The sequence below is a fragment of the Pteropus medius genome, unplaced genomic scaffold (genome assembly GCF_902729225.1).
Source record: "Pteropus medius unplaced genomic scaffold, Ma_sr-lr_union100, whole genome shotgun sequence".
NCBI classification, from domain to species: Eukaryota; Metazoa; Chordata; class Mammalia; order Chiroptera; family Pteropodidae; genus Pteropus; species Pteropus medius.
In genome coordinates, this window is record NW_024354911.1 from 1944088 (window position 1) to 1964368 (window position 20281).

Here is a 20281-nt window from a genome sequence, read left to right on the forward strand (position 1 = left end):
ACATCTGTAGAGACTTTCTGGGGTCAGCAGGCCCAGCGTGAATAATGGGGGCTGACAGCCAGCCAGTTGGCACCCCAGATCAGCACCCTGGTCCAAGCCACCAGCCTCTCCTACCTGGATACTCGTGTTCACCCCTAACCACCTCCCCACTCCACTCCTGTCTCAACTTCAGGCCATTTCCCCACATGACAGCCAGAAATCTGTCCATATTACAAACCTAAGTATATAACCTTCTCCATCACAGCTTAAAGCCCTTCATGGCCCATATGGAGGCCTGGCCCGGCTCCTTTCAGCCACACTAACTTTTTCTCATTTCCTGAGCTCTGCCTCAGAGCCTCAGTACACACCATTTCCTCTACCTGCTGCCCCATCCCTCCAACCATGGCCTCCCACCCTCTCAGTTCATTCATTTATCCTGCGGCTCTCAGCTCAGGTGTCACCTCCCCAGGGAAGCCCTCTTCAATCTCCCTGACCTGACTGATCCCCTCTCAGACTCTCTCAGGGCACCACATAGCCACCAGAGCCTTATGTGCAGAGTAGCCTTACAACACAGCTGGTTTCTTTATTGAGCTTCAGTTTCTTTCGATCAACTGTAAGCTCCACAAAATGGCCAGAGAATTCATTTTTGGTGGTTTGATCATTTGACTATTTTTTGTTTGTCCACTGATGTATTCCCAGTGCCCATCACAGTGTTTGGCTGGAGGTAAGCACTTAAATATTTGTGGAAGGAAAGACAGGGAGGAGGGAGGAGGAGGGAGGCCCAGCCCAGCACTCTCCAAGAGAAGGCCATGGCCCATAGCCCATATCTGCTGGGGGCCTTTCAAAGAGGAAGTGAGGGGACATCCAACAGGTGCCAAAACTCTCCACTCCCCTCATCCTATCTGGGCACTCTGACTCTCCCCATTTTACCAATATTAAGACTAAGGTCCAGAGAGAGAAGTAGGCAATGCCTAAAGGTACAGTGAGCCAGCACAGAGTCTGGGCCTGCCCAGGTCTTGACTATGTCTGCTTCAATTTGGGATGACACAGGAGAAATACAGAAATGCCCCCTGTGGGTGCAGTGTCCCCTTGGGCTTAGGGGGCCATGAACTGTTGGGGACAGCCCTCAGGATGTATGTATGACCTTGGACCTCTCATCTCCTCTTCTGGGCCTCAGCTTCTCCATATGCGAAATGGGTGACCTAGAACAGGCAACTTCCTCCCCTTCCACCTGCACACCCCACTCCACCCACCCTGATATCTAACACCCCCAAATCTTCAGACCCTCTCCTTTCTCCTCCCCTTACAGAGCTGGAGATGCTGACATGCTCATTGAGTACCTGCTGCCCTGAAGGCCGCTCAGGGAAAGTGAAACTGGATGCTAACTGCTTCCCACCAGCACCTGCAGGATAATACATGCATAGGTGACACCATGGACATATTTTACCCTGAAAAGTTTCCTCCCCGAAAAGGTGCTTGATTTTTAGTACATCTTAAATAGGAGCTGCAAAGTGTGTTGTCAGCACTTTTTAAATGGCTTGTTAATGCCCCGTAAAGCTCAGTGCTGGCCAGAGGAGGCGGCTTACTCTTGGCCCCAGTGCAGCCTGCCCTCCAAGCACACACTGGTGCTGAGCCTTGGGCTGGACCCCACACAAGAACCAGATACTCCTCAACAGAAGTATGCCCAGAGCCCCACTGGGACCACAAGACTCAGCGACCCTGAGGGGGTGGCATAGTCTGGCCGTGAGTTGACGCTCATTGACGGGAACAGAGGATTCAACTGATCATCTCCCCTGCTTTCATGCAGGTTAACGTTTTCACACTGAACCATCACTCAGGCACCCACCGGTATTCACGGAACCCAGGGATGCACTCTACCATTCTCAGAAGCCTTGGACCCCTTGGACCCCTTGCATGGCAAGATTCAGAGACAGGTGCCAGCAAGACAACATGAAGCACCAGAAAGGAGTGTTCAGAGGCCCCTGGAGGCTCCCATAGTCCACAGAAGAAGAAACAGGCAGATAAGGGGCCCCTATAACCCAGGAAATTGGGAGCCCAGAGAAGTCAGGTAGCCTCTGTTCCAGGTCTGCTGTCCCAACTGTGTGACCCAGGGACCATGGGTTTCCCTCTCTGAGGTCCAGGTTCCCATTGTTAAAGTGGACATCTCTGCGTCCCATTCCACCTTTCCACATAGTGGGAGCCTGGCCTGAGGCAGGTGCTCACTCACCCTTAGACTGGTCCTGTCTTCCTCAGCAAAGCTGAACCCTCCTGAAGGCTGTGGTGGACAGGCTGCCCTCACACTAGACACTGGGATGCAGACCTGTCCTCAAGAAGCTCCTGGGGGGAAAAGTCATTTTTTAAATAATACTATACCCAGCAAAGTCTCAGGAAACAGGCCTGAGAGGACTTCGGCCTCTAGAAAAGAGGGACACACTGCCAGAACAGAGGTGAGGATAACAACAATGAGCACAGGGGCTGACTTCCTGAGTGCTTTGGACGTGCCTGGCCCAGCATCATGGGCTTCACCTGCATCTCTCCTATCATCCTCACCGAAGCCCACCAGGTTAAGTGGTTTCATTATTCCCCATGTATTGAGGAAACTGAGACTCAGAAAGAAGATGTTGCAGCAAGTGAATGCAGAGCCACATCTTGAACTGGCCTGAGCCCAAGGCCCAGTGGGGCAGGGAGACACTGGGCATCCAGAGGGGCCACAGCAGAAAGTCCGGGAGCCTGGGAGCCTGCTGAAACAGGCCCTCTCCAGGCCTCAGTTTCTTCGCCTGTGAAAAGACCCCAGCCTCACGCAATGGGCACCAGGGTAAAGTGGCACAGGTATGGGAGGGGGCAGCATCCTGAAGGGTCCACGAAGAGCGAAGGTAGCTAGGAGGTAAGTCGGAGCACAGGGGCAGGAGGTGAGAGAAGAAGACAGATCGCTCAGGGACTGGAATATTTTCCCTGGGTTGTATTTTTAGATGGACTACTTTCTTTCCCCTCCCCCTGCCTCAGTAGGAGGAAGAACACAGAAATAGCTGGGTGTGTGTGTCTGAGCAACTATATATAGTGGGCACAAACCCGTTGCCAGGACTCCTCCCCCTCCCTGCCCCTGAAGCTGGAGCTGAGAGGGGGCAGGGTCCTTGCCCAATTGCCACAGTGTCTGCTCAACTCTCATGACTTCCTCTAAGCACCTCCTCACCCCAGCACACACAAGTGCGCACTCACTCACAGCCAGACACATGTTGCTGATGACTGCCTGCCCTGACCCATGTCTCAGGGGTTGTTTGAGGGGTCCCAGAGTAACTGACAAGCCCTGCCCAGAGAGGTGGGAATAACAGCCTGACTGACTCTCCACAGAGGGATTCATATCTACGATCTTGTTTAACCCTCAAAATTCCCCTATAAGAAGGAAACAATGGTCTTTTTACAGGTGGAAAAACTGAGGTCCAGGGAGGGGACAAGGCCTTCCTGAGTCACACAGAAAGCTAGTGGCAGAGCCTATTAACCCCCTAGTTCCATGGGCAGCCCTGTCAGAGGTAGAGCCAGTATCTGCCAGGCCTGCAAAGTCCAAGATATCTGGGACGCCTATGCTGAACAAGTGGCACAAAAAATTCCTGAACATGTGTCAATGAGACACATGTTCATTGACTCATGAGGGAGATGGGAAACTGGACTGCAGCTTGGTATTGCCAGGGGGTATGTGGCAGTGGCTGCCTTGTCCTTGCTCCTGTGCCCATTCCCTGGCCACTGAGCTTCTGCGCCCAAGTACAGAACTTCATTTTTTCAGCTCTAAAATTCCAATTGGTTTGGTAGGTTTTAGCCCAGAGCTTCCATCTGGGCACCCAAAGTGAGAACCGCCTCTCACTGGCAAACGTGGACTCTGCACCTTCATCTAAGTCACCAGGAGATCGGGGCAGGATCAGGCCAGAAGCTTATGGTGCCTCACTGGTGACCTTCCTCCAACAGATCGATGACCAGTCTTGGCTCTTTGGACTGTTGATCCTGCCAGAGTCCTTCTGGTAGGACTGACACCAGAAGTATACCTCACCACAGAGCTCCTGATTCAGCCCAGGGGCCCCAGCCACCCTGGAGATGGGTGGGGCAGAGGCTTGCCTCCCTGCAGTGGTTCATACCGCCCCAATGGGGCTTCGGGCCCTGCCCTGGGGGCAGCCCAGCCCTGTCTGACCTGGCCTGGGGGCAACAGTGCAAAAAGAGGGGAGGAGGAAGGACTCAGGGCCAGGGCAACGGCCAAGCCTAGAAGAAAAGGCTGTGGGTCCTGCTCTCAGTAAACCCACATGTAAAGACATTGCACAAGAGAGAATGATCTTACAGTTGCTGCAGCCTGTGTTCGATTTCTGTATATCCACATGCAAACAAATGAAATTGGACCTTTATCTACATCATACACAAAGGTTAACTCAAAATGGATTAAAAATCTAAATGTAGAAAAATTAATTAATTTTAAAAACTCTAAACGTAGACATGAAACTATAAAACTCGTAGAAGAAAACAAAGGGGAAAAGCTTTATAACATTAGATTTGGCAGTGATTTCTTAGATGTGACACCAAAAGCACATGCAACAAAAGCAAAAATAGAAAAATGGGACTATATCAAACTTAAAAACTTCTGCATGTCAAAGGAAACAACCAGCAGAGTGAAAAGGCAACATATGGAATGGGAGAAAATAACCTCAAACCATATATCTGATAAGACAGCGATCCCCAACTGGTCCCCTGGCACCAGGGACCAGTGCTCCTATGAGAATCTAATGTCTGATGATCTGAGGTGGAGCTGAGGTGGTGATGCTAATGCTGGGGAGCAGCTCCAAATACAGATGAAGCTTCGCTCACTCACTCACCAATCACCTCTTACTGTGTGAGGCCTGGTTCCTAACAGGCCATGGACTGGTACTGGTCCATGGCCCAGGGGTTGGGGACCCCTGTGATAAGGGATTAATATCCAAAAATATATAAAGAATTCCTACAACTCAACATTGAAAACCAAATAATCCAGTCAAAAACTGGTCAAAGAACTTGAATAGATATGTCTCCAAAGAAGACATACAAATGGGGCAAAAAGAGGAAAATCTCAAACTAAACTTCTTCGGGTAAGACCTGAGGTCAGGGCTGTGTCTCCTCCCTCAGACTAGGCTCCCATCCCAACCAACTGCCAGAAGAAATGGCCACTGGCTGCCTCCTTACCTCCCTGTCTAGCCAGGCCTGGTAGTAATAGATTCTGCCCCAGTTTAGGCATTTCAGGCAGCTGCCACTCCCCAAACTTGGCAATGTGATTAATACTTAACCTGCCAGGAGCCCATTGATCACAGCCACGCCATATGCCCACCAGCCCAGGGCAGATGGGCTACACCTGGGCCTGCCCGAGTCCCAGCCTCCAGAGTTTGCCCAGTTCCTGGCCAGGCCGGAGACTAAAGCCTCACTGACGGCCCCAAATGATGGCCACACCTGGAAGAGGGCTCTCACCACCTCACTCCTGCCCCCTCCTCCAGCCTCTAGAGCAGCTTCAGCTCCAGCTTGAGGATCAGATAGAGCTAATGGGAATCCCACATCATGCACTCCCTCCCAGATGTGTGACCTTGGGCAGGCGTCATCCTCTCTGAGCCTGTTTCTTCACCTGTCACATGGGTGTCCACCCCTCCCTCACAGCCCTCAGAAGCAGCCAAGGAGACAGTTCATGCCACATGCTTGGAGGCATAATAGATCATGGGCCCCTTCCCTTTCTATTGGATCCAAACTACCGGGCTTCAAATCTCCACTTGGCCATTTATGGACTGTTACTTTGGGCAAGTTACCTGACCTCTCTGTTTCAACATTTTCTTCTGTAGAAACTGTCTCATGGGTTGTGGTGAGAATTAAATAAAGATTTGTAAAATGCCTACAATAGCGCCTGGCACCCAGCCGGCATTGTGGAAGCATCACCTGAGCTTGCTGTTGCTATGTTGTTTGTGTCCTATTTCATAGTGCTGTTCTGAGGCCTGGACTTGGCTGAGTATATGAAAGATTCTGCAAATTGGAGACCCATCCCCTGTGATTGCTGAATGTCCATTCTCTTTAATCCTTCTTCCTTGTAAGGTTTTACAGAGCCCCTAAAACCCTGTGAGTCCAGGTGGCACCGGGAGAGAGACACATCATTCTGTTCTGCCCTGACCAGCTCAGGGATCAGTGGGTGGTGGGGAGAGTAAAGTTGGCATACCTGGACCAGTGAGTACCTGCAGAGTTGGGTTGTGGGTGCAGTGGAGCCCCAAGGGCTGAGCTAGGCTCAGGGGTGAGAGCTGAAAGCCTGGGCATAGGGAACTGCAACCAGGGCTCAGGAAGTGAGGAGACACTGAAAGCACTTGAGGAGAGAATCAGAGCAGGCAGAGCTGGCCTCCGGCCCTAACCTGCCTGTGTGCAGGCCCGGCTGGACAGGAGAATTCAGAGCTGGGGGTGGGGCTGGGGAGCTTGGGGTAGAGGCACAAACATCAGGGGCTGTGGCGTAGTGCCCACCCCACATATGCTGGCCAGACAGTCCTTGCCCTGTGCCCCAGCATCATCCTGGGCAGGGAGAGGGTCTTCCTGCCTGGAGCTGGCCACTCCATCCACCCATGACCCAGATTAGGCACATGATCCCATTCCCCAAATCCAGAGCTCCCGCAGGGTACAAGAAAGGCTAGACAGATGCAGCCCCCACTTCAGCCAGTCAAGATCTTGAGAGGAAAGAGCACCAAAGATCTCTGCTCATCTCCTGAGACTGTGTGGCCCTGGGCAAGTTACTCACCCTTGCTGAGCCCTGGCTTCCTCAGGCACACCCACCAGGCACAGTAAGGAGGAAGGAGTGATGGCCTTAAAGCACCTGGCAAACAGTACATACTCAAATTCCCCTCTGGGCCTCAGTTCCCCTACCTATAAAATGAAAGGGTTGAGAGATGGTTGTGAAGGCCCTTTCACACCAGACTCTACCTCTGGGGGTTGGACCCAGTGAGACTAGCCCAGCTCTGGTACCTCTCTCACTGCTCATCAAGCTCTGCCTCCCTGAGCCCAGGTGCCAAGTACAAAGGATGAGATGACACTGCACCATCTGCAGGGTCCCCACCCAGCTCCAGGTTCTCTGACCCCAACCCCAGACTGTGATGTGAATCTACTGTCCTGACTACCAGGGGGTAAGAGGGCAGGAGGGCAGGGGCTACTCTGATCTGACCTGAAGAGTATGGGGAAGGCCCATGTCCCATCTCCCCAAGACCCCTCCTCCTGGGAAACCACCCCTCAAGGCCCCCGCGCTACTCTGCTCCTGAGAATTGTGTGAATCTCATAATTGCTGTTTCCCTCTTCACTCTGACCACCTGGAAGCACAGGCCCAAATATTCAGCACAACATCAGGCCCTATGTGTCCATAATCTAAGTTCCCGGAGCCTTTTCTTCCTATTGCACCCTATTTCCCAGCCCTCAGTATCACACACATGCTTGGAAGCCCTCATGAATACTTGATGGAATAAGGTGGGTATAAATAGTTAACATGTAAAATGGAACAAAAATAAAGCCAAAAAAAACCACTCCCACACACATGGCTCCTCTCCAAGGAAAACTAAGGGCCTGAGGTCTGGAGGAGAGTGGGGGCAGGGGACAAGCTGAGGCTGGCTCTAGCCCTAACCCCCGGACTCTGACCTCTAGTTGCACATAGGAGCTAGGACGGCCCTGCCCTCATCCTAAATGTTCCCTAGCCCTGCTAATAACAACTGGCAACTGTGACTGCAATTTATGGAGTGCCTACCACATGCCAGGCACCACTCCTGGCACAGTATACAACCAGCTAATCCTCTAATAGCCTTGCAAATGCGTTCTACTAGCATTCTCCCTTTTCCAGGTAAGAAAACTGAGGTACAAAGAGTATAAGCAATGTTGAAGGTCACACAGCTGGTGAGTACCAGAATTGGGATTCATACCAGGTTGTCTGATGTCACTGCCCAGGTCCTTAACAACTACTCGTACTGCCTCTGGTGGTGGAAAGGACATGAAGGTGGGGTGGCTTGACATGATATCCCAGTCATGAGATGAGAGCCCCATCTCTGCTCCCACACACCTGTGCAGGGGCTGACCCTGCCTCTCTGTCCGTCAGTGTCTGGCCTGGCCCAGGCGCTCCCCTTCCTGCCAACTGTGTGAGCGGGTATCAGGCCTGGGGTGGGGGGAAAGGATTCATTTACTGCCCATGTAGTAATGGGGTGACTAGCAGGCAGCAAGAGTCACCAGACACTCTGGGGTGGAGGATAAAAGCCAGACTGTGGCATCAGTGTGGCCTGAGCCCCTTCCGAGCTTCAGCTTCCACATCGGTAAATGGGAACAGTAAGAACCTGCGTGGCCCACGGCAGGGCGTGGGCCAGGTCCTGGCTCCTCAGCCCTTGAAGGGCTCTCTTGGGATTGCCCACTGAGCAAAACCAGAGCTGGGTGCACCAGCCCCTCCCACTACCAGGGTCAGAATCCTGCCCCTCAGCTGTCTCACTGTGTGACCTTCAGCAGGTCACTATACACCTCTGGACTCAATTTCTTCAGCAGCTGAATGGGGATAACAGAAGAACTGTCATTTATCCATGCTTGGAATACAATGTCTTAGTCGCTAATTATTTTTATTATCCTGGGACACCTTTCCGCCCAGGATAATAAGGCACTCCTCCCTCTCCCGTATGAGGAATAAATGATGTTACCTGTGTGAAAAACCTGTGCTAGGTGCCTGGCACACGATATGGCCAATGCCTTCTCCTTCTGACCTCTATCCTCCCTTACCCGGACCTTGACATGCCAGGCCTTTCAACCTAACACCAGCATTACCGCTGCTGCTTCCCTGTATCCCATTAAGGCAGCTGCCCTATTTCCTCAAAACTCAGAGATTTCGCCCCTCTGTGCCCATCCCCATCCTGGTGGCTGAGAGTGCCAGTCACCAAAGCAAGGACAAGTTCTCTCCAACCTCAGGCCCAGCAGTGGCCCTGACAGCCCTCAGAAACTGACCCCCAAAGGAAGGCAGCAGAAAGGAAGCTGGAGCCGCCTCCCTCACTTCAACCATGGGGCTGAGTGCAGAGACCCAAATAGTTCTGGCTTCAACCTGCCCTACTCTGTTGCCCACCCCACCCACAAGAGTGCCCAGCTACCAACCCTGGCAATGATAACAACTCCTTGACAGGGCCCTCACTACATGCTAGGCCACATTTAAAGGCTTCTTGTGCATGATCTTCTCCACATCTTCATGAGGAAGCAACTACTATGCCCATTTCACAGATGAGCAGACTGAAGCACAGAGAAATTAGGACACTTGCTCAAAGTCACAGCACACAAGTGGTAATGACAATATGAAGCCAAGTGGTCTGGCTCAGAACTGAGCTATTAAGTCTATACTTTCCTGCTGAGTCCATCCTGGCACCTCAGGAATGCCCATGAATAGGAGGGAGGCCTAGGCGGCACTAGGGAGAGGGCCATAGTTCTTCCCTCTGTGTCAGGCTGAAGTGAAAACCAAGGTAACAGAACAGTGTTTGAAGCAGACACACTGGCCTTTTAAAGCTGAAAATTAAGTCCCTAGGAATAGGATGTCATGTAGGGCACATGTCTGACACCCAGCCCCACTGTTCACCTGCTTGAGGCAAGTTCCAGCTTAGGTCAGTGTCTCAGACCCCACAGAAAGTCAGGTCAGTGAACTCCAGCAGCAATGATGGGGTGGGGCGGGTGCTTGGCAAACCTACCAATCCAGGCAAGCCTTTTCCCAGGCCTACTGGGCTATGCTAGGTGAGCCCAGGCCCCTTCCGACATGGTCCTCACACTTCTGGTCTCCTTAGATGAGTGTCCAACCCTTGGTGCCCACGTATAGCTTCACCTGAGGCAGAGCATTGGCTGAGGCTGGTGTGACCCATGCTAGGCCAGACTGCACACAGAGCCCTGATGTGACCTGAGGCTCCTCTTTCTGCCCTCAGTTGTAATTGGGGCTCTTAGATTTGCATAACGCCTCCCCTTAAGTTTCCCGACCCCCAACACACATGGGCTCTGAGCCAGCATGGGTTTCTTCTATCCCAAAGATGTCGAGAGGCCATTCCATGAGTCATAAAGAATCAACCTCATCAGATGCCTCATCAGATGCCACATCCAGGTATGCTGGAAAACATCCCTTCAGCCTGTGGATTTGAAACCACCCCTTCCCAGCTCTATCCCGAAACTGCATCCCTGTCACTAAATCCTGCATCGATGGACTCCCTAAGTTTCCTGCCACCCTCCTGCCTGCTTCTAGGCCCTCCCAGAGTACAGTGGCCACCTCACACTTCCCCAGCCCTGCAGGGTCTGGGACAGCACCTGCGGCTTTTTCTCATTGAGCCAAATGGGGTTGGGGCCCACTCAGCCACCCAAGGGATGGGGAGGGCAGCTGAAGACAGTTACTTGGAGCAGCTTCTACAAGGGGACAAACTCTGAGCATAGGGGCTGTCAGTGTGCAGGCAAGAGGAAAGGGAAGTAGGTCTTGTGTAGAAGGATAGATGTGCCCCCAGAGAGGGAACGCAGAAGACCAGCCTAGTAGCTCCATCTCACAGCCCTGTGGCCCAGACCAGACAAGCATCCCTACTGACTTCGTGCAGCCTCCAACTCCCACTCCCACTTTATGGCTCCTTGGAGGGCAGACCCCAACTCCTGGGAGATTGGCCAGGGGACATAGTGACAAAGGGCATGACCTCCAACTGTGCCTCTCTCCCTGGGTAGCCCCCAAACTGGGAGGCAATGTGCAGGGTAGTGAGGAGTGATAGGTAGACTATGGGACCTCAGCCATCAGGGTCCATTCCCACCACTAGGAAGAATAGAAACTGCTCCCTTTCATGGGTTGTTGTTAAGATTAAGAGCTAATTAAAACATGAAAAAGGGTTTTGACCAACCACTGCAAATTAATAACAATCAATACCCTTCCTCCAGGCAGTCTGCCTGGATTGGGTCCACCAGGCACACTTTCTCCTCGCTAGAATGGCAGGAAGGCTGCGCTGGCCTTTGCAGGGGCATCTGAGCTGCTGAGGGCTTCTCTGTTCCCCAGAGTCCTGCAGACACTTCCCAGAAACCAGTCCCAGCCTATGCCTGGCCCAGGGCTCTGTACATGCAAAACCCAGTCCATGCGGCAAAATAACTAATGTGCATTTTAACATTCATCAAGCACCAACTATGTGCCAGGGTATGTACTAGGCTTTCCCCACACAACACAACGCCCAGAAAGATGCCCTATGATGTACCTCTTTTACAGATGAGGAAATGCAGGTAAGTGAATCATACAGATAGCAGTGAACCCAGAAATCCAACTCCATCTCATTTAACCTCTGCCTTGCACTGTGAGGGTAGAAGAGAGGGTGGCCTGGCCCTCAACCCTTGCCTCCCACCCCAACACACACTGCTTCCCATCAGCTGCTGCTGTGAAAGACTTGGGAAAAATCGTGCCACCTCTCCCACGTCACACCCCTCTACTTCGTCACGTGCATGCAGGCCAGGCTGACTCAGCAGACACACTTGTGCCCCAACACCAAATTAAAGCCAGAAGCCCTCCCAGAAATCATCCACTCAGCAAAGCCTCCTCAGAACTGAAGTCCGAGACACGGGAAGCTGGAGGGATGGAAAGAGTCTGCCCCAAGACCTGCTGGGGCCTGCCCCTGCAACTCCTCAATGAACTGTGTTCTCCAGGCACAGGAATCAAGTCTCCCAAATGCTTACTCATCACAGTGCACGACGAGGTCCCCAAGGCCAGAGCCTAACCACCCAGAGTGCCCACAGCAACTATGCCCAGGCCTAGGAGGCCCATCTCACCTGAGTGGCCCACAGCTCTGCCCCCTGCTTGATGAAGGGCCTCCAGGAGCTGGGCAGGAGCTGCAGGAGGGACAGTTACCCAGGAGGCTCCCTCGGCAGGCCCACAGCTCCACGTGGGCTCTGAGGGGTGTACACACCAGAGAGAGCAGCTGCCTCACCTACGCACATCTGTGGGCACTTTGGCCTGGGACACACAGCAATAAAGCTCAGATCTTTCCTTCCAGGGCCAGCTATGGCGGCCAGAAAGCAGACCCAGTCCCTCTCCTTCACCTCCAACTGGGACCTTGATATGGGTCATCTCAGCTTCATCACCAACTCTCCCTGTGATCCTGGACCAGCCCTTCCCTTCAGCGTGCCTTGATTTCCCATCAGTAGCTGCAGGTACATCAGAGTCACCTGAGGGCTTGTAAAATCACAGCTTGCTTGGCCCACTCCCAGAGATTCAGTAGGTCCAGGTTGGACCCTGAGAATCTAATTTCCAACAAGCTCCCAGGTGATTTCCAACAAGCTCCCATTTAAGGATCATACTTTGAGAACCACTAGCCTAGATGTGTCCAGTCTCCAAAGTGCAGGACCCACACCCTCAATAAGTTCACAGGCTAACTGAGGACACCACACACACACACACATGCACACACGCACACGCACATCTGACTCAAAGCAGGCACAGAAGGAAATGTGGCTTCTAATCACTAAGGAGATCTTACAGGAGAGGGCTCTGGGCTGGTGCAGTCATGGGAGGCTTCCTGGAGGAAGTGAAGCCTAAATTACCATTTTATCTATTGCACTCTTATTATTATACAAGTAAAGCATGAAAGCTTTCTCTCACTAAGAGCTTCAAATAAAGACGTGTTCACTGTAGTGTAAACACTGTTACTCCCTCTCACGTCTCCAGAGGTCCTCACTGTCCCTTTGGTGTGAAATTTTCACTCTGCATTCGCACACACGCGGAGAAGTGCACACATCTGTGCATATAAACACACATGGAGTTACACACCAGAGAGCATAGCCTCTCTACTGGTATGTAACCGCATTCCTCACTTATCAGGAGATTTTGTAGACCTTTCGCTGTCTGTACATAAAGATAACAATAACCACTGCTTGTGTTCACTGAGTACCTACTACATGCCAGGTACTGGGTTGAGCGCTTTATGTATTATCCCATTTAATTTTCACAGCAAGTCCCTAAGATGGGTGCTGTTCACCTAATTTTGTAGATGAGAAAATCAAAGTGCAGAGTGGTGGTCAGTAACCTGCCCAAGAAAACCCAGCCAGGGAGTGGCCGAGCCACTTAAGCACCAGTGTCTGTGCTCTCAGCAGAGTGCCACACTGAGGAATTCCACCCAGGGTGTACCCTAACCTACTTTAACAGACCCATGAAGACGAGTGCTTAGGGGTTTCCAATTTTTTATTTTAAACACTGCTGGAAAAAAAAATTGTCTGCCTCTTTGCGCACATGTGTAAGTATTTCTGAGGGGTATACATATTTTAAATTTTGATACTCACTGCCAAACTGTCCTTCAAAAGTGTCTGTGCCAATGCCTGGCTGTTTATTTCCCCATATGAACACCTACTTAAGAATAATTCCCATTTGCTGAGAACCTACTATGTGCCAGATCCAGTAACATCTCCATTTTGCAGATGTGGAACTGAAGCTCAGAGAGGTTAAGCTACTTGCCCAAGTTCACCCAGCAACTAAAGACCATATCAATATGCCTCAGTATTGTGGAGAAAAGGAGGGAGAAAAGGAGGGGGATTCCGCCATCCCTCACGCCCTTCCATTTTTCTTCTTCCTTTTATAACAAAAGTCAAGAGCTGTCTCTGCTAAGCATCTCAGTCTCCCCACCCTCACCTCCCATTCTCTCTCCAGGTGGGCTTCCATCCTTACCACTCCACTTCACTGCCCTTATCAAGGTTCCCAGAAACCTCTATTTTGCCAAACTCAGTGGTCATTCAGCGACATGGCACTTTATCTCTGGGTTCCCAGAATTCAGCCTCTCCTGTTGTCCTCCCATGCCTTCCTCCCCTCTTACCCCGCCTCCTTCAAACATCCAAGGTCCCAGGGCTCTCCAGGGCTCTCTTCTCTCTCCTATCTGCACAGTCCTTAGCTAGTCTCACTGGATCATGTGGCTTGAAATCCCAGCCAAGCCCCAGATCTCTCTCCAATCCCATCTCTCTCCTGAGCACCAGCTGTGCGTGTCCAGAGGCCTGTCATCTCCACTTGCTCATCTAACAGACCTGTCCAAAACAGAACTCTTTATTTTTATCCCTAAAATTACGTCTCCTCGGCCTTGACTCCTCTCTTTCACATCCCACACCCGAGGTAACAGCAAACCCTGTCAGATCTCCCACACACACACACACACACACACAAACACACCCAGCACCTGCCTGCTCCCCCTGAGAGGTTTCTCCTGCCGCCAATGCTGGCCTGGATTATTACAGCAACAGCCTACAGCCTAGCAGGCTCCTGGCTCCCACCTGGCCCCAAACGACCCAGCAGCCAGCTAGTGGTACAGATCAGATCCTGTCACTTCCCTGAAATAAGCAAGGGGTTTCCACAGCAGAGAGAATAAAATCTAGACTCTTTAAGCCTGCCACTACCTCCCCCACACACACATTCTGGCCAATATCAGAGTCTCTGCCATTGCTGCTCCTTCTGCCCTCAATGCTCTTCCCTAACTTTCCTGTCATTCTGTTCAGATAGGACCTCCTTTATCTGCTTTGGTTACCCTAGGTCAAATGCCCCCCACACATCCCAATCTCCTCCATTTTTCATAGTATTTACCCCCATCTGACATTACTTATTTGTGTCTTTGTTTCCTATGTGTAGCCTCATCATAACATAAATTCTACAAGGCAGGGAGAAACCATATCCATCCCGTTGGCTCTGGGTTCACATCTATACCATGAGCAGTGCTCAGCACATAGTAGATGCTCAGTAAATATCTGTTGAATGAAAATATCAATGAATGAATAGGCAGAGCCAGCTCTATCTGGCTCCAAAACCTGTGCTCCTGTTCCCTACACAAACTGCCCCCCATATAAAGAAGTGGAAAAGAGCCAGAGGTATACCCAGCGGGGCAGGACCCTCTGAGCAAAGGCAGGGAGGTAGGCACAAGGCTGAGACAAGGCCAGCTGGAGCAGCAGCTGCACCGTGGAGAGCAATGGGGCCCGAGGCCTCCCAAGATGCCAGGCCCAGCAGCCCCCGCCTCGGGGGGGGGTCTGGGGCTCTCACACCTGCCAACCTGTCCCAATCAGGAGAGAGCCTTAGGGGGCAGCAAGCAACTGAGTGCAACTGGCAGGGGGCCAGGATGCCTGCCAACAGCTGGCACTGCTGCCAGGCAGCCAAGTAATCATGTTAGCCCGAGGAAATTGGTCCAGGGAGTTTTTTTCCTTCGCTTCCCATTTTCTTTCTCTTACCCTCCCCTCTTGGAGCTGCAAGACTCAGAAGATTGATCTTTGCCTGAAACGGAGGAGATAACTCGATATAATGAACTCCACTGTCCTTCTTGCTGTTTGGAGCTTTTAAAAATTTAAAAGGGCTGGGGACAAAAAAAAAAATCTTGTCCTCAGGGCTCTCTTGGGCCACTCCCCGTCCCCTGGAAGCCTCTGGCCCTGCTCATGCCCCTCTCCCAACTCTCCATCTGCCTCTTTCCCCCTTCATTTTCCCTTGGGATGTCTTGATGGAACAAAGGTTAAAAATATCCCCTTTCTCTTGCAGGTCTTAAAAATAATTCCGTTGAGGTCAGGGCTGGATCCACCAATCACCCTGCCTCCCATGGCCCCTGTGGCCACCCCCACTCCCAAGCCCGGAGGTGACAAGCTGGTTCAGTCCACCTGTTCTTAAAACATTTCCAAAGGGAACAAGCAAGGTGGCCCGCCCACTGAGGCACTGCCAGAAATGGCTTTTGTTTCAGAAAACAGCTCTTTAAAGAGCGGCCTGATGACACACAAAGGGAGCACAGGTCCAACTGGGACCTGCCCCCACCTCACTAGATTTTGCCCCCACCTCACTAGAGGTCCATGCCTTCACCCATCAGCCCCCCTCCCCCAGCCTGGCAGTCCCTCCAGCCAGATGCTCATGGGCCCTGTACCTGGGCACACACTCACTTAATCAACATTAGAGTACCTATTCTATGCCAGGAACCGGGCTAGGAGCTGGAGACACAAGGGACAACCAAACCCTTCTGCCTCCTGCCTCAGTGGCCTTAAAACCTGGCCGGCATCAATGGTCACAGTGCAGGGAGGGCATGCTGGAATAATGGCTTTAAAGGAAAGGCCAAGGGGGCTGTGAGAGCATGGACAGTGGGTCAGAGAGAGCTGCCCTGAGGAAGTAGCAAAGATCTGAGGATAAGTAGGAGACCACCAGGAAGAGGGTGTGAGTGGAAAGCTCCAGGCATTGTGGGAAGGTCTGTTCACAGGTTCACGCCACCCAATAGGGGGCCTCTCCCTGGTGTTCTCTGCCTGCAGAGGGAGGCCAGACCCCATGGTTCCTTAACTGGCATTCATGGCCCTTCCTAGCCTGGCCTCTATCCCTAAGGCCCCCTCATCCCCTAGCCTCCCCTATGGGGTGCGACACAAATCTTGCCTCATCAGCCCTGGGGCAAGAGGGGCTGTTCCCTCTGGGCTCCCACACCACTTTGCTCCTCCCCACCCCAGCAAAGACTACACTGGCCTGCTCCTGGATATTACAGGCACCCTGCCCACACAGGCCATACCGAGCAGACTCTGTGAAGCTGGAGCCCCACACAGAGCCAGGAGTGTGTGCCAAGGAGAAGGAAGCAACTGGAGACACCATCAGAAGGTTTAGACTCAGCTCTGTGAGGACTGAGGCATTAGGGCAGGCTTCCTAAAGAGGTGAGTTGAGACTCTGAATAAATAAGGATTTGAAGAAGGAGTGGGGGTAGGGGATCCAGGGCAGCAAAGCTAGAGGCTCAAGAAAGGCCTGAGGAGGAGGGCACTTAAAGACTGGGGCCTGCCTAGGCTGATCTCTAACATGCAGCCCCCAAGAAGTCTAGTTGGAGAGGGGGAAACTGAGGCTCACAGAGAGCAACTGCTTCCAATTAGGCTATGCAGCCAGGCAACAGTGGAAGGCAGGATGCAGTCCAAGGGTGGCAGCAGCCTCCCTCATGCCTTTAAGCAGTCATTGTCCACCAGCACCCCCAACTCCCAAGAAGAGCTCATGGACCAGAAATCAGGGAACTGCCGCATCATGTAGCCAGTGAAGGAGACAAATTTAGGCTAGGAGGCCAGAGACACCTGAATTGGTGCTCTAAGAAGACGTTTGCTGGCCTAAGAGATACATTCAAGCAAGGCAAGTCCTGGGCAAGGCCCAGAAGTGCCTCCCCAGATTTGCTTCTATGTCTCGCAAGTGTCTGACCGGGCTGGGCTCCTGAGACATGGATCAGCCCACCCAAGCCTGAGCCTTGAAGAAACCAACCTCTTCCCTATCCACTGCATTGTCCTGAGAGTCTGTTCTAGAAAATTTCTGGACTCTTCCCTGGCTAGTCTCAGGTTTTCAGTCCTCTACTTTTGGGCCCTGGGGACCCACGCCATCCCAGCCTCTTTGGTTGAGGACATAGCAGAGACTAAGGGCTCTTACCTAGGAAGGCCCTGCTGAGGTCCTCAGTCTAGGCCCCAGCAGGCCCCAGAGTGGCTCCAGACACAGGGCCTGGCCACCCAGAGTGGGCAGGCCACAGGCCCCACAGACTGCACTGTGGCTGACTGCTCTCCCCTGGGCCCACCACCGCTATCAAGAAACGAAAAGACCCAACCTGACTTTGTGGTCTGCAGGCAAATGGCTTCCTGCCTCAGCTTCCCCGCTGTGACCCCAGGGCTGAGGGTTCAACAACATCAGGGACAGTTGGAGGAACAGGAAGCTCGGTGTAACCAGCCCTGCCCCATTGCTGGGGGCCAAAGCCCTGGTTCCCACAGAGACCAGGGAAGCCTCACCCAAGATGTCCCAACATGAAGCTCCCCAAGACCTCTGGTGAAGCAGAGAGGAGAGGTAAGGGAGGAAATTGGGGCTCAGATGGAGAAGAGAGAGTATGGTAGGGGAGAGGGGCAGAGTGGGGCTCGGGTCACGCCCAGTGGGTAGAGCCTTGAATGTCAGGCAGATGGAAGTGTTGGGCATCACCCTCTGTGCCCAGAAGCTCATGGACCAAGCCAGGGGGCGGGGCGGTGCTCCAGCCAGTTACTGGCAAAATGGGAGGCTGGGCAGAGGAGCTGCTCCAGGGGAGCTGACTGTCCTGGTTGAGACCCCCAAGCTCAGCTCAGGCCAGGTTTGAGAAGCTACCATGGGCATGTGCAAAGACTCTGCGGAGTGAGAAGACATCCTCCTCACACACACTCCACACCACCCCAGCCAGAGCTGCCCCCGCCTGTCTGGGGAGCCTTCTCCCTGTGGCCTCTGGAGGGTAGTCACACGGCAGACAGGGCCTTGCAGAACCACCACCTACGTGGGGGTCATGCAGCTCACCTACCCTCCCAGTAGCTCTCTGAGAGGGTGTCAATGACCCCTTTTAGGGAATACCAAGATTTGGAAAGTGTCACAGAAAGCAGCACTCCCGGACTAACAGTGAAAAAAATCCAGATGATCTGCAAAATCGTAACTTTAATTTAACCCATCAGAAAGCTGAGATCATGAGGCACTAGGGGAACCAAATTCCAAAGGTGACAAGCTACTCTGAGGAGAGAGGGATACCCAGATGGTTTGCCTTTGGCAGAGACTGGAGGAAAGGGCACTGCCAAACTACAGGTAAGCAGAGAACAGCTACAGATGTAAAAAGTCTGGGGCTGAGTTTGGGCCACGTGACCATTTAGATTCTGGGGGTTCCAGACACAGGGTCCACCGTCACCGCCAGCTCATTTCCACGAGTCCCCAGGATGCTCATGAGAAAGTATGAAACACCGCAGGGGAATAGAAAAAGACCCCTCAGTGGCACACAGGCAGGACTCCCAGCCCACCATCCAGCCTTTCCGGTGGAGAGGTAGGGAGAGATGAGCACTTGACTGAAAGGGCAGGGAGGGGCGGGGGCAGAGCTCTCCTGACTAACCTCCATCTTCTCATCTTCCCCACCAGCCTCCCCTGCCACAGGGGTCTCGCTGGGGTATTTGGGCAACCCCTGTCTCCTCTCTGGGCTCCTTCCTTCCATCAGTCATGTCCAATTCAAGCACACTTTCACGCAAAGGCCCACAGGATGGTATGAGTGAGTCTACCGGGAGACCCGGGGGGAGGATTGGGGGGGGAGAGGGCAGAGAGCACCAGGGCCCACAACCTCCTCTGTAAAAGGAGCCCAGGGGCTGAGAGTGCACAGATTCATGGGGGTGGGGCTCAGAGTCCAGGCCCGTGCCCATGCCCTTCCTAAGGAACTTCAGTCTAAAGAGGGTTGGCAGGGTTTGTCCTATTCCCTCTGAAGACAGAATCCACTCTGGGAAGAGAGTGGGAGTGATTTTCTTTTCTCTCTCCTCTAAGAACCTTTAGACAGTCGAATTATAGTTTAATATAAAAGCAAAGGTAAAGACATCAAGTTTGGAAGTTATTTTCACCTTAATGAGCAAGTGGGGAGGACAGAAGAATGCAGAAGGAAGGCTGAAGATTTGCTGGGGTGGGGAGGGGGCAGGGGGGCACAGAGTGGGAACAAAAGCCCCCAGGCTGAGGCCTGCTCCTGGGGGTGGGGGAGAGGAGTATCATTGCGGGGAGCTGGGAGCTGGGGATTTGGAAGAGCTCATGCAGGGAGCTCAGAGCTGGGTGGCCCTCCCACCTTCATTTACCCAGTGAGCCATTTGACAAGTATTTCTTGAGCACCTCTATGTGCCAGGCCCTGAGGGTCCTCAAATGAGTGAGATAGACAAAGTCCTGCCCACAAGGGGCTTGGAAGAGAACACACAGTGGGCAGAGCCTGGCTCCTCTGGCAGACACCAGAATGCCAGGAGTAGAGGAAAAAGCAGAGCTGTGGAATTTAACAGGCATTGGCCTGGATCCTGAATCTTCATCACAAGTTGTGTGTCCATGGGCAAATCCTCTAGTCTCTCTGAGTCTCAGTAGGAATAATAGCAGCTGACTGTTATTAATCAGTTACTGTGTACTTAGCATTGCTCTAGAACTTTACATGTATAAATTCATTTAATCAATACAACGTAACACTGTGAGACAGATATTATCAGTATCCCCCTTTTTTTTTTTGAGACAGAGAGGTTTAGTGCCTTGCCCAAGATAACACAGCTAGTAAATGGTACAGCCAGGATTTACAGTGGGGCAGCCTGGCTCCAGAGCCTGCACCCTTAACTGCTACACCATAGTCAAGCTGTCCTCAGCAGAGGCCCTCAGCACAGATGTCCCACTATAATATAGAATCACTGCCACCCCAACCTGTTTCTGCCCACTGAACTATCCACTCTTTGGAGCCCATGTCAAATGCCCTCCCTGCAGTATAAAACCTCTCAGGATTAAGGTTCAAAAAGACAAAGTGGTTTGTCCAAGGTCACTTAGCTGGCTGAGAGCAGAACT

The 20281-nt window shown here is 52.4% G+C and overlaps 1 protein-coding gene across 2 annotated transcripts in view; it reads right to left on the bottom strand.

Annotated features, from left to right (window-relative positions):
• LINGO1 (leucine rich repeat and Ig domain containing 1) overlaps positions 1 to 20281 on the bottom strand; it is a 197095-nt gene that overhangs the window by 105770 nt on the left and 71044 nt on the right. The window contains exon 1 of one of the 2 annotated variants that reach the window (XM_039856454.1): positions 2207 to 2224. The exons of the other annotated variant lie outside the window; for it this stretch is intronic. The gene's annotated coding sequence lies outside the window, so the exon portion shown is untranslated. Of the gene's footprint in view, positions 1 to 2206; positions 2225 to 20281 lie in introns of those variants that run through there. 2 annotated transcript variants of the gene reach the window in all.